The sequence below is a fragment of the Microtus ochrogaster genome, chromosome 2, assembly GCF_000317375.1.
Source record: "Microtus ochrogaster isolate Prairie Vole_2 chromosome 2, MicOch1.0, whole genome shotgun sequence".
NCBI lineage: Eukaryota > Metazoa > Chordata > Mammalia > Rodentia > Cricetidae > Microtus > Microtus ochrogaster.
The window spans coordinates 46,766,888-46,781,349 of record NC_022010.1 but is presented as its reverse complement, the minus strand read 5'-3'; the positions used below and the strand labels follow the sequence as shown (position 1 = coordinate 46,781,349).

At 41.6% G+C, this 14,462-nt stretch overlaps 1 protein-coding gene across 1 annotated transcript in view; it reads right to left on the bottom strand.

Annotated features, from left to right (window-relative positions):
* Col8a1 (collagen type VIII alpha 1 chain) overlaps positions 1 to 4,757 on the bottom strand; it is a 130,446-nt gene extending 125,689 nt beyond the window's left edge. The window contains exon 1 of the mRNA XM_005344939.3: positions 4,699 to 4,757. The gene's annotated coding sequence lies outside the window, so the exon portion shown is untranslated. The remainder of the gene's footprint in view (positions 1 to 4,698) is intronic.
* Positions 4,758 to 14,462: the final 9,705 nt, after the last annotated feature.

Below are 14,462 nucleotides of genomic sequence, written 5' to 3'. Positions count from 1 at the left end.
GACAAGGTGATTTTCCAGCCATCCATGAGGTTATGAGGTTATGAGATCATACATTCCATAACATAAGAGGAAACCCTAAGCCTAAGCTTGATACATTCAGAATTTGAGTACTTCTATGTCCCTAAGACTACATACGGGTCTTTCATAGGAGCTGAAAGTAATGAATATTTTCTGTTTAACTTTTTTCCCCTATTCACTTACTCCCCAACTCAACACAGAATTACCAACTAGCTAGTATATTTCAGATTCTGCCATGGAAAATGGCAATGAAGTTCCCTGTGATGTTAATTATCAGTAATCTCAAAGATGTTTGTGGGGGTCATTTCATATGTCTTAGACACATTCTTCAGTAGAGCTATAGCTGTATCCTAAACTTCCCCCCATCTGAGAGCCCCATGCTAAGTTCTTACAGGCTACTCAGAACAGTTAGGGACACCCCAGATTCCCTTTGAGAGGGGAGAAGCACCAGTTATTCAAGATGTAGAACTGGCTAGGGAGTTTTGTCCCTTTGCGCCCCAGCTTGCTATACTCATCTAGTGTCCTTGTGACTGACATCAATGTTTCTGACCTTTTCCATCTCTAACATGAACTTTTAGTTGAAATTAGGCTCAAAGTCCCTTCCAGGAATTTTATTTGTATTGTCTGAGTTCTTTACTAACCTTCCAGAAATTTGAACTTACTGGACAAATAAAAGTTCCCCAAAACTCACCTCAAATAATTTACTGGAGGCCCAAAGAAATTCTTGATGACTTTTCATCCATGCATATAAGTTAAAGTTTAGAAAACTATAAAACTTTCTGACTTGATGGAGTCAACATTTATAGTCTGTTTAAAAGAAGCATGAGGAGACTTGCAGCAATGAGAAAAACCCCAAGAATGAATGCCATCCTCCGTAATGGTGCAGGACACCCCTTCTATGGGAGAAGCAATGCCAGGGATGGTGACTGCAGCTGCAGCCCCCAGGAGGCTGGCTGCGTTTTCCAGGAAGAACAGGGAAAGCAAGTGTCTTATAAAAGCTCCTCCAGTGGCTTCACAGGGGTGGGGGGCTCCTGCCAACTGAGCTAGCGGTATTGGATAGTGATGACACTGTGGTTAGTTTGGGGGAGTGGGTTTGTTTTACTTACTTCAGTTTGATCTGATGCAACATCAACGGCTTCCTGGACTGGGGTACACAGGGCTTCCAGACTGGAGATATTCCAGACTCCAGGGACCCCTTTCATTTTTCATACAGGGCCTCCGCCCTTAGACAACAGAGTTACTGAAGCCACGCTGCAGCCTCTGACCCAAAGGTTCTCTCTTGGTACTGAAGTGTGGCTAACTCTCCTACCTTTCAGTCATCTTCATCTCTCCGCAAAGGGAAGGGGACCAGCAAAGCTCTGCTTTAGGACTGTGGGGTGCAAACTGCAGTTAATTTGAAAATCTTAAGATAGTTTATTAATTTTATTATGATGATGAATATGATTACTTAGTATTTGATAACGACTTGTGAGCAGCCTCCCTACCCCCCCCACCGAGAGCCCTCCCCCCCACTAGACGCCTTATGTATCAAAAGATACCCGTTAGCACAATGCTAAGAGGAAGATTCTCTAAATTCCAGAGACATTCACTGTCCTCTTAACTCTTCGGATCCTCTACTCTACTCAACAGAACAGTTCATTTTGTAAGGCTGCTCCCAAACCTCAGGAGCGGTCTGTACTTCCTTTAAATTATGTACACAAGGAGATGTGGAAGGACATACTAAGATATGTTTCTCCAGAGTCACTTGGAGAAGCAGAGACTGGAAGTCTTAGTCATTCTTTAAGCTGCCATACTAAAGAAGAGGAGTAATTGATACCCCTATCTTGAAAACACTCACTTAACACTGTCCCCTTCAGGTTTTGAAGGTGCTCCCAACATAAAATGAAAACATGGTGTTTCATATGCACAATACAGCTTGAAAAAAATAGAACTGGCAAAATTCCTGTGAGTTTGAAGTGGGTACACCTGAAATCATTTCAGGTTTTAGAACCATGCTGCTGTCTTCTGGAGGAGAAGGAAGACTCACGAGGAAGGTAGTAGAGATGCTTCTTACATTGTGAGTGGCAGTGCTCTTATCGACTAGGAAAGAAAATTCAAAGAGAAGCTCAAGAGCAGACACTTCTGCTCTTCTTCAGCCTCCATAATTCTGCATAAATAAGAGGTCGTGTTTGCTAGCAGATGGGGACCATTCTGTTCTCTTAGTGAATGTCTATGATTCTCACAGCTTCCCTCTCAGTTTTGGTTGATTTTACTTTCCTGACCTTTATTCTTTTCTTTATAAATAAAAATAAAGTAACACATGCCTTCCGATCATGCAGATACTTTATTTATTCATAAATAGGAAAAGAAATCTAAAACGTGCATTTCTCCAAGTGGGGCAGGCATTCAGAATCTGAAGGGCACACTTTGGGTGTCTCTGATGGTGGAACACCCCCTCTTGTTTACTTTTAGGGAGCTATCAGTAGCCTGCTGCAGTGACGTGGGCTGGGTATGGCCACACACAGGAAGAAGAGGCTTGGGTTGTCCTTTGACTTTCTGTGCAGAAGGGGTGAGATTAGGATAGCTAAATAATATCTCGCCACTGATTTTTCTAAAGTCATAAGAGGTAAAGTGCCGTTGTACTCAGTACGTACCCTATGGAAAGACTCCTTTTGACTGCTGATGCCCCCTGGGAGGTTTACAGCATGAACAGTCCAAGATGCTCTTACTACTTAGTTAAGGGGGTCAAACCTCACAGCACACAGGGAAGGCCGTTACTTTTGAACTGTTCTTTTTTTTTTTGTTGTTGTTCTTAACTGGTCTGCCCAGACTGTCAGGGAGAGCAGAAGCAAACCTTCAGAGAATAATTAAAGCCCTCAAATACAGCTTTTACAGAGTTCTGTCATCCAAGGGTTTGCCCCTTAGAGCAGTTAACTTTGATGAGGGAGAGCAGTGGAGGAAAGCAATATCTTTTTACCCTGATGGTGCTGGGCAGGAGGAGTCAAGTACCACTCTAAAGGAGGAATTAACTTGAGTGTACCAAATACTTGGTTTGGCTTTGTCTCATACCTTTGTCTTGACATGGTTGATTGCTCATGTTAGATATAAAGCAAGAGTATTGCACTGCGGCTAGAGATAAAGGTATTTTAATATGCACAGGTCACATATTATCTTGGCCAATAGTAATTTTATATCATTATCTTAAAGGAAACCACACTCTGCAGTATTTTTCCACTTGGAAAAAAAAAAAAAAACCCGTAACATGACAGAATGCTCCACATGTAACTCCTTCACTGGAAGAGTTGTATTGAAGCCCTTCTATCTGAAACAGTTTTTAAATCATTTTTCTTATTTCCTTTGATATCTGAAAGCTAAGGGGAATGTTTAGAAAGACCCAAGTCTTGTGTCTTTAATAGGGAGGTGTTTTACATATGTACTGAAATTTCCTTTCCATGTGAAACAACATACAACGAACAGGCATGAAAGTGTAAACAGTTCTCTCCCTTTAAGAACCTTAAGGGCTGAAATAGTGGGTTGGTTTCCTGACTGGCAGCCCAGGCTTGTCTCCTCCAAGTGTAGCCTTCGGCAGTTCCCCAGATGGAACCCTTGAAGAGGGCTTTTCTCCACGGGACAGTATTTCATCCCACAAAACCCACAGAGTATGGTGGCAAACTTCATGGCCCAAGTTCTTACAGAAGTCACTGTCTCGTTTGTTTTTTCCTCTCACAGGTGCAGGGCACTCTGGAAGAAGAACAGATCAATCCCCACCCACCCACTCATACACCCAAGGTCTTCTCCCTGCTGGAGAGCTCTGGGAGAGTCAGTCACTAACCAGGCAGATTTTCATTTGCTACAGGAGAGCAGAGGGAATGGGAAGGATGAAAAGCTCCATCTGACGTCTTCCTGGAGGGTCCCTCTATACATCAGTCTGTTGCCCAGGAAGAACGGTGTAATCTGGCTTGCATGCTTCTCTGAGAAGCATATTGAAACACTTTATGTTTTAGGTGTGTATAGCTGTCACGGAGTTCTCTCTTATGCTTCCTTCGTCTCCACGCATGTCTCCTTTGGGGATGTTCTGGAAAGGTAGCCCTGCACTGGCTCCTCCTGCCCCACTTGTAAACTGGGATTTGTTCTTTCCTATCTACCAGCCACCTGATTACTGTCCCCAGGCAAAGGGCACCGGTTCACATCATTTTTTCCAAGCAGTTAAACCTGAAAAGATACTTCTTAAAGGACCCACGGAAGCTGTCTTGGGGGTTTGGAAAACCCCGCAAAATCGTCAGCAGACCTTTTGGCTGTGCTATTTTTAGAAAACTAATTGTGCTCCTTTAAAGTGCGTTTTTGACAACGGGACAGTTTTCCCTGCCTCTACTGATATGTGAAATATTTGCCATCAAAACCACAAGCATAACACCTCACAGAGATACATTTAACCTCAGCAACAGTCAGACAGACCAGGGAGGCAGGGGAGGGTGACTTAAAAAGAGAAAAGATTTTTGTAATAGAAAGGCTGTTGTTTCTGCCAAAAAGGAATTTTCATTTTACTGTTCAAACAGAAGTTTGTTTTCAAACCAGTTAAGAAACTCACTGTTCATCCCAGCATCCTTATGAATCAGCTCTCAGTTAGCGTGTTGACCAGACGCGACTCACTTCGGGCAGCAACCCCCTGTAGGTCAGCTGCTCCTAGAAAGGTTATCTTACCTTGAGCTCCTAAGATCTGGGAGACAGGGATTCGGGCTCCCACGGAGAGGACCGAGGAAGGGCTCTGATCCTCTGCGCTCTGCGGGTAACTTGCACTTGGCTTTTATGGACAGGTGGGCGGAGCTGCTCCTCACAGTAGGTGGGCAGAGATTGAGCCCTGCGGCCGGCGGCGGGCCGGCTGCCCCCGTGGACTCGGACACTTGTCTGGGGAGGGGCAGAGAGGGTAGAGACCGGAGCTTGCCGGAGTGGGGAGAGTCAGGGACGTGGGAGGGCGGAGACAGGAGTGGAAACAGAGGTGGGAAAAAAAAAAAAGTAGAAAAAGGCAGAGACCACAGAAGGTTGGGGAGGAAATGAATGGATTTTGGGAACTGGGAGCCAAGTAGCGGTAGAGGAGAAGAGAGATGGGGATCTGATTCTTAAAGATGGGACAGGTACTAGATTGTTTTCCAGTTTTGCGTGATATTTTTGGCAGGGAGGGAAACCGTGAGAGACTGTCACTAATTAAGGTGTTTTCCCTGTGATCGAAAAGCCAAGTAACGGGCCAAGGAGAACTGAAGGATTTCTTCCAAAGCGAGGCAGAGCGACGAAGATGGGGGTGATGGTGGTGGTGAGGATTCGACGTGCAGGCTGCGCCCAGACAGCGGTGGGAGGGGATGGGCCCCGGGAGCCCCAGGCGCCCTGCTCCTGGGAGCTGGCTGCTGCAGCCCGGCCCACCCCTCCTCACTCCTGCCAGGCTCCTTCCACAGAAAGTTCTTCTAAGTGTGCTGCATCCAGGCCGCTCCCGAGACTGGCGCAGCTGTGAGGTCCATCTGCAGAGACAGCTCCGCACCAGCCCGTCCCTTCAACATCTGCTTATGTAACATAGATGCCAGGGCTTGCTGTCCTCTGGTTATTTTCAGTATTTAAAAAACTCTCCGTAGCTAGCCATTGAAAAACGGTGTCATAGCTGTTTCTCCGCTTGTTGTAAGCATTAAGAGGATTTAACCAGCAAGTGCGAAGGGTCATGCTGAAGTTATTAAAAAATATATTCAGAGAAAGAAAAACAAGGTCCTTTCGCTGCTGAGCGGTGACTCACTTCCCAGCCCAAGTTCGATTTTTTTTTTTTTTTTTTTTGCCACGAAAGGAATCAAAGCGTCTTAAAAGAGAACTTTAGACTTAGAGATGGTGATATGAGTACTCAGATGGATAGCCTGGGAGAACCGCACACATATATGAGACCAGTGTTCACCCGGATTTCCAGGGGAAGGGTCTGTTCCATGCGGTGCTGTTTTCTCTCTTATTGTCTAGTGAGCTTAAGCTAGCAACAGGTCGAGCCACAGCTATGGAGTTTACAAACTCCTGCGCTCCTCAACGCGCAGCGGGGAGCTTATGACTTGTGGTCCTGGGGACCTCTCCAGCGAATTACAGAGTGTTGAGCACTAACTTCCCTCAGCCTCTTCTCACAGGAAGCTGCTGGACCACTCACCTGGCCTGCAGTCTCCTTCCCCCAGGTGTGAAAACAAAACAAAATAAAAATGCCGTAGGACTTAACCATATGATTCTGTGGGGGCAAAAATCGTTTTTCCATTAAGAGCCACCGGCCTAGCTAAGGTCCATAGTGTAAGAAAGAATTTTCAAAGAATCTATTAAGAAAAAACAGGTGCGTGCCACTGGGATAATATTACCTGCCGCCACATGCGCTAAGTTTACACTGGACTTAAGTTTTTTTTTTTTTTTTACAGTACTCCGATCTGTCTGCCTGGAGAGCTCAAAGCCTCAACTGATGATTCCCTTGGTAAGAATTCCAAGCTCAACCCAACTGGATACTCTTGGAAGTCAACAAGTAGAATCTGATGTGATTCAGAGAAAGAGGACGGTCAAGGATACACGAAATGGAAACACATTTAATTCTCATCAAGATGCAAATTTGACATCGAATCAGATATTTAATCAAATATATTTATCAAGTTTGTCATACTGCTTACTTGCCTCAAAATTTATGATTTTTTTTTTTTTGTTCCTGGACTTTCTATTCAGTTTTATTCAGAAAACTCTTTGGGTGCAACAAGCTATACTTACTGGTTTACTAGATGGCAAAACATAAATGCTCGATAAATGTCACCCGGATTAACCGAATAAATTATTCTAATGAGCACGGCTGTAAGGACAATGGCCAGTAGTTGTGTATTTGATGAATTAATGAAGAATGAAAAAGCTAAAACTTTCACACAAACTCGTTTGTGAGTTTGGTGTTTGTTACCTCTTTTTACTTTTTTTAATTCAGTTTTTCTCCATAAATTTTGTATCTTTTAAGGCTGTGTTCAAATCTTTTTAGTAAAGTCTATGAAGCAAATAACCTTTGTTACCAGAACTGGGATTAAGACGACATTATCTCTTCTGGGGGCTGAGCCATGAAACCAAATATGATTTTAGAGGCATGGCGTCACTTCTTAAGGGTCTTTAACATCGTAAGAAAATGTATTCTGAGAAAACAAAACAAAGCAAAGCAAGAAAAGGACTAGAAGAGGGTCTGGGTGGTAAAATGGGTTAGCAAATATTCTCAGAGGATTATAGAAAATAATCCTTTAATGCCCTTCACACATTCCAGTTCCATTGCGTAGTTGTGAGAAAGAAGGTGGTGGGGGGCCGAGAAGAGGAGCACATAAGGTGATGTACAGCTGCAGACTGGAGTTTTCTTCCCCCCTTTCTGCCGTTACCCCATTATGTTGAACCTGAATATCCAGCCAACAGAGCAGAGGAGCTCTTTTCATTTTGTTTGGATGGTGCCAAGGATTAGTTCATTTCTCCAGTTCGCACTTGCCCGAATCTGATTCAGTAGCAGATGTGGACAACAAGTTGTGAATCCAGGAAGGGATCTCGGGGCAGACTCACAGAGTGCTTTTCCTAGAATCTCTCCAAAGGGTCTGAGGGTTGAAATGGGAGCCTTGGTGAAAGAAAAAGGATCTAACAGCAACAGGCTGAATGTCCTGAAATTGCCATTGTGTGGATGTACCAACAGCTACACATGATTACCATATCTGCAAGTCCTTGGTGAATGTAAATCTTTTCCAACGTGTTGTGTGTGAGGATAATTTATGATTAATCATATACATACACACATACATATCTTAGGAATGGATATCTGGGAGTGTGAGGTATTTAAAGCAAAGGAAAATGGGAGTGTGGATTTGTTGTCACAGAGAGAGGTAAAAGCATGCAATCCTGGCAACGGAGTAGCAAAGACTGCAGGGACAAGGCAGCATTTAGCTGAGCCTTAGCAAGTAGCACGGATAGAAGGCACTGAATAGTATTGTTTTCCACACAAGTGTGTGTGTGTGTGTGGTGTCTTCCAATCTGAAAAAGGCATACATATTCAGAACATAGTGAACTAGCTATCAGGATTTTGGAGCAGGGCTGTGTACTAGAACAACGAGGTTAGGTAGTATGAAGCGGTGATGAGATCAGTGGGTGGAAGGCCTTAAATGTTACATCATTTGTTTAATCTGCTTTGTAGACCATACAGAGTCACTGAAGACTTTTTGAAGAGATACTAGGGTTTTATTTTTCTTGAATACTGGTTATTTACTGTAACTTTACAGACGAATATGTACCTATGTGTAGCTATGTGTCCTGAGACACTGCACACTTAGAGAGAAAACCACATACTTGTGTTTTGTAGCTATGGAGCCTTGAGCAAGGTGGCGGAAACTGTGGTTGCTCCAGCTCTATTATTGTGCCCTGTGTAGTTGCATGAAGGAGGCGGAAAGGTGAGACTGCTCTGGGCCACAACCAGGACATGGTGCTTATGTAAGCTTAATGCAAGGGTGTCTACTCCATGGGCCAGACGAGCCCGGCTAAGTTATCCTCCAACATGCATGAGCTCCTTTACTTTTCCAGGATTTCTGGTTGGAAAACAACGGAATGTAGCTGTAAAAGCTGCATATCCACGCCCGCGTTTTCACATAGCTGACTTTCAGTTATGTGCATAGATTTCCCTTGGTGAATTTCAAGCTCCTATAACTCCTGTCACTCCTAAGTGCTTAAAATGCAGATTTTTGGTATAAGCTAGGATCGCAGACAGGTGTTTTTTACTGGAAACAAGTCTGTCTATTTGAAGTACAGAAATTTGCTTTCTATCAGTCATGTCTGTGCTAAGCACCGACAAATATGAATCTGGTCAGTAAGGCCCTTAAACTTTCAGCTTTCCTAGGTATTTAAGATAGACTTTTATTTGCAAAGATCAGAAATGCATTTACTGCACAGAAGAAAAGCACACTTCTCATTTATTCCTAAAGGCTGCTGGATTTTATGAGTCACTATTTTCTTGTTGGCTCAGACAATAGAGCTGACTGACATGGGAGATACCACAGATGACCTTCTCAAGATCCCACCGGCTTTAATCAACCCCCGATAACAAGATAGAAAATCTGCGGCTCAGGTCTTGCCTTGGTAATGAGAATGTGGTAGTAGAGTTTTAACCATGTTTGAAAGTAGTTTCCATTAGTATAATATGAAGATGCTTAGCCACACACCCTTTAAGGTTTCTGTCGTGATATGGATGCACACTTCGTACATCTGGCCTGTGGATACCCTGCAAACCTCTTGCCTATGAAGTCGAGCAACATTCAATGACACACAGGTTGGATTTTAGGCATTGGCATAGGTTTATAATCCACCATCCTAAGATTCACTACAAGGGGATGTATCCAAGCAGTAAACTTCATCTGTATTCAAGGCTCAGAATCCTAAAAGGTGAGGCTATGCCACTGTCACATAACAAAGAGCACTGCCTTTCTGAGTTTCACAGCTTGGCAGAAGTCTCCCAGACAAAGCCGTTAGTTTTTTAACTCTTTTTTCTTGGAGTCACACGGTACTTCTTCAGCTGAGAGAACTATAATGGCACCATATAGATACCTGTGCTCTGAAAAGTCTCCCCACTGTGCCAGACATACTTGAGAGCCAGATAAATCTGCCTTATGACTTAGGAAACTGTTCTAATCTCACTGTAAACTCTTCCCTCATCCAAGTGCTGTACTGTTTATTAGTTTGATTAAGAAAATTGTATTGCTCCCCCTTCTGTGATAATTAGAGTTAAAACCAAGACCCCGCACATGTTATGCAAGCTGTCTACCACTGGGCTACAACCCTAATCCTGACTGCCATTTTTACTTCGGACTAAATTACAGCATAATAAACTACTAGAATTTTATTAAGGCTTTGGAACCTTTCTCTAGATCTTACCTTCTCTGTAACAAGTGTCTTCTGAAGTACTTACGACCTTTTCTGATTCTTCAATAACTTTCTGCATGGGAATTCTCCTGTGGGGCAGTGCACTGGGGGTACAGCAGTGTAGGTCTGGGATGCTGCTGCTGCTGCTGCTGTTCATCAAAAGTGAAAAGGTCAGAATCTTCAAAAAAAGAGCAAAAAGGACATGGAGCTCTGTTTTGCTATGTGCTGTCTTGGACTCTACTTAAAATATGAGAATTATTTTAATTATAGCCTAGACTTTCCTTAATGAATAATTTTAGTGTGTGTGTGTGTGTGTGTGTGTGCGCGCACACGCAAGCACTATATCAATTAATTAATCCAATGGTTGTGGAAAAAAGTAGATACCATGAAACCCTAGTTTTGCTTCTATTAGATTTTACAAAAGGAGTTGGAGTTACTTTCTTTTGGTTTCATCTTTTTTTTTTAAAAAAAATTCATTTACCTCTGCATTATATTTTATTAGTTTATTGAGTTTTTAATTTAATTGGCCTTTTATTTGTACATCCTGTCAGAATTTCATTTTTATTTGATTGTCTGTGCTGGATTTGTTGCAGAGTTTCAGGTGGGTACTGGGATTGCGTCTGGTCAGTAAGAACACTGTTCAGGAAGAGAGGAGACCCTCCACTCCCTACTTTCTCTGTGACTAGACCAGGAATATTCTTATTTGTGGGGACACTTCTGATGATATCTTTGCATAACTGAATATCAGTTTTGTCTTAATTTGTATATTTTTCCTTTTCTTTCTTTTGAAGATGATAACATTCCTAACTGGCACAGTTACGGAGAACACAAACTCCTTGAAACCCAGAAACTGTGGAAGTCAAAACATTGGCACAACATCAACAGTAATAATACATATTTGGTGACTTGTTTCCTTTTGAACCTCTGCACGGTACACATTTAAAAAAATTCTGGAATCTGGTGTTCTTTATTCTATGAATGGAAAACAAAATATAGGCATATGTCTAAAAATAGTAAATAGTGAGTATTTGAGACATCCTTTTTAGTTCTTAATATGGGCATTTTTGGGGGGTCTGGAAATTGAAATGAGGGATCATAATTTTAAAAGATGAAACCATTGTGAGTGGGTTTACTCATAAAGTAAAAGTTTCTCCTTTTATAATGTTAGTAATAAGCAAGAATTTAGGGACTGAAGAGGAGAAGAGGGACCTAGCCTGCTATATGAGTGCTTCATTGAGATGAACATCAAATTTTCTATTTCCTCTGGATAATGATGATGTTCTGTGCAATTCCATTTCTGGCATATCAAGAGATGTTATGCAGAAATATATTTTACATCCATTTGTGTTCCAGAACTACTGCATCATTAAAATTAAGTAGATTTCTTTTAAAACATTTAATTTATCTTTTGAAAATTTCCTATGTGTATACTGTATTCACATCATTTCCCTCCCATCCTCCCCTTAGCTCCACCTCTAATTTATAAGTGTTCCTTCTTTAATTATTATATATGTAAATATACATATGTATATGTAATTGCAACCTGCTTTCCTTGTGTGTGTGTGTGTGTGTGTGTGTGTGTGTGTGTGTGTGTGTGTGTGACCACTTGGGACTGGATAGCCTATCATGGGCCTTGTTCCTGCAGAAGACTGATTCTTCCTTTCTAAGCAGCCATTATTTAATCTGTGGCTCTTCATTTAGAGGTTGGGGCCTTGTGAAATTTACCCCATCCTTTTAGAGCTGTTGGATGGTGTCCTTGTGTGTTGGTCTCATGTAGATGACAATACTGTTAGGATTTTATGGCACCCTGGCCCTGTCCTTTATAGAAGACGCTATCTTGAAGCAGATAAGCTAGCCCTCTGACTCTTACAGTGTTCCAGCTCTTCTTCATAATGTTCCATGAGCCTTAGGGATAGGAGTGGTATTGTGGATCTATTAGCCGTGTCTCTGCACCAGTGCAACTATGCCATGCTTTGATTTGATGATATGTCTTTTCAGATTCTGAAAGGTGGATATTATATATATTTTCTCCTCCTAAGGTTATTGATTTAAAAGAAAAAAACAACCCATATTCTGCCAGCTTGCCAAGGGGACTTCTCACAGAGTGGGTGCAATGATATATCTAAGGTGGGAAATCCTGTGAGAAAAAAAACCCTGCCATAATGGGGTGACCACAAATCTGAACATTGCTTTTCCACAAATACAGATATTACCTGAGGCTTCTCAAAATATTTTCATGTGTTTTGCCTCATTTTATTCTCATTAGCTATACTTAGTGTAGTTTAATTACTGTTTTCCAACTTGGAAGACGAAGAAAGGAACTAACTATGCAATAGTTCTTTAATGCTAGAAAAAACTTAGTTCTGTGGGGGAGAACACATAGAGCTGTGGCTGGAGAGAATATGTAATCCTGGAGTCGAGTTTTTCTCCATTTCTTATTTTGCAGACATTTTCTTTTATATAGCACTGATCCCAGAGGAAACATTTCTAAGGTGTGTGGTGGTGGCTTAATGATTCTAGATACCTTAGTCCCAAGGAGATATGTCTTAGTTGGTTTGACTCAACGCAATGTCCCAATACTTTTATCTGAACTAAATAAACAGACACAATGTTGGTTCGTAATGGAATCTGGCGAAAAGGAGTCCTTACTGAAAGTCAACCAAAGCATCTCATCCAAAGATCAATATCATGTACATATTTGTAATAGAAACTCATTGGGGATCATTTAGAAATTTTTGTTTACTCTTATCTTATCTGGGAAGGGAGTTACTGGTACTAAAGAGATTCAGTTCCTGATGTCATTGAGTAGAACAGATTGATGCCATTAAGAATCAGATTTAGTTATTAAGCTCAACATAAGAATGAGGTAGAGAGCCGGGCGGTGGTGGCGCACGCCTTTAATCCCAGCACTCGGGAGGCAGAGGCAGGCGGATCTCTGTGAGTTCGAGACTAGCCTGGTCTACAAGAGCTAGTTCCAGGACAGGCTCCAAAACCACAGAGAAACCCTGTCTAGAAAAGAAACACCAAAATAAAAAAAAAAAAGAATGAGGTAAAGAAATAAAATTATAGAATTCATTTAAAGTAACAATCTCCCAGCAATTATAAGCATTAAGCAATACAATACATTGAAGCAACTGCTCTGCCACCAAAAAGAGAGTCCATTGGGGTGGGATGCTGTGCCTAAATCAGACTGAGACCCCGATGTTACCCAGATCTTTTCTGAAATCTGGCTAGAGAATTAGGGTCAGTTTGACTGGAACACTTAACAAGCAATATAAAGCACTGGACAAAGGATTCTTGGGATGCTGAATTATTCATGATTCAAGGAGTATAACTTGAGGAATCAGGTGGAAACTTGATTTGTTAGGACAAGTTAAGAGTCAACATGTGTATCTTTTTCCTTCCACTGCACATTATCAACTCTTTAGATCTTGGCAAGGAAGAGGGAAATTCAATGAGAATTTCAAATTTAGTTTCATCTTGCATTTGGTATATTGGTGCAGTAAAGAAGCTTATCTGGGTGGTAGGGGAAGTTAGTATAAGTTTTAAGTTTAGCCAGAGATAGTGTCTATTAGTAGAAGTCTCAACTCAACACCAAGGCCCAGAAGAACCTGTAATTCTAGTGGCAGGCCAAATTGATTGTTTTTGGGTTTTGGCTTACCATATTGTGTCAAATCCCTAAAGCAAGACGTACAAGGCAAGGGGTTTAAGACTTATGCCATTTCCTTTAGCTCTCACATTGGATTAGTAGGGCTTGCTACTATGGTTCTATTTGCATCATAAGAATATTTTTAGAAAATCTAACTTGTGGCAGCTTGCTCATTATTTTATGTTGGTTTATAGTATATGGGTAATGGAGAAGGAATGGCTTGATTTCCTGGAGATGAGTATATAAATGTCTGGGTTATCATAAAACTGACTATGTATGCTCTTCACTTGCCACCCTTTCATTAATGTCAATTTCCAAAAAGGAACTGCCAAGTTTCTTGGCATGCACATCTAGTATCCATATATGGGAATCATTAGACTATGTAAATTCAGCCTTTTGTACTCATCTGTGCTTTGTATTCACTGGGTAGAGTTACTCAGTAGTATAAATAAACTATGAAGTCCTAGACTAAGAAGTTCTTTGGACTGGGGAATAATATAAGTTTTATTTTAAGTGTGTTTGTTGCTTCCATATGAGTTTTTGTTTATGTTTTGGATTACAGCCATTGCCACCACTGTGCAAAAGCCAGGAAGAAATTTCATTGGGTGTTTCTGGTAGAAGTTGTGAATTATTATATTTCTTCAGTTTTCACTGGAGCACATTGAGTCCGTGAACTAAGAAGCAGCACACACATACAGCACAGACCTAAAGCTTCCCTTTAAAATAGTTGTTCAACAGGTAGAACGTGGCCTTACCTAGTTAGATTTCTTAATAGATAAAAACCCATGCACAAATGCTCACACTCTCCTATAACAAAATATACCAATCCCCTTTTCTACTTTGTTTTTCAGAAAAACAACTGGCCAATAGTTCTTCTTCAAGAAAAGTGTCAAAACAATTTCTTACT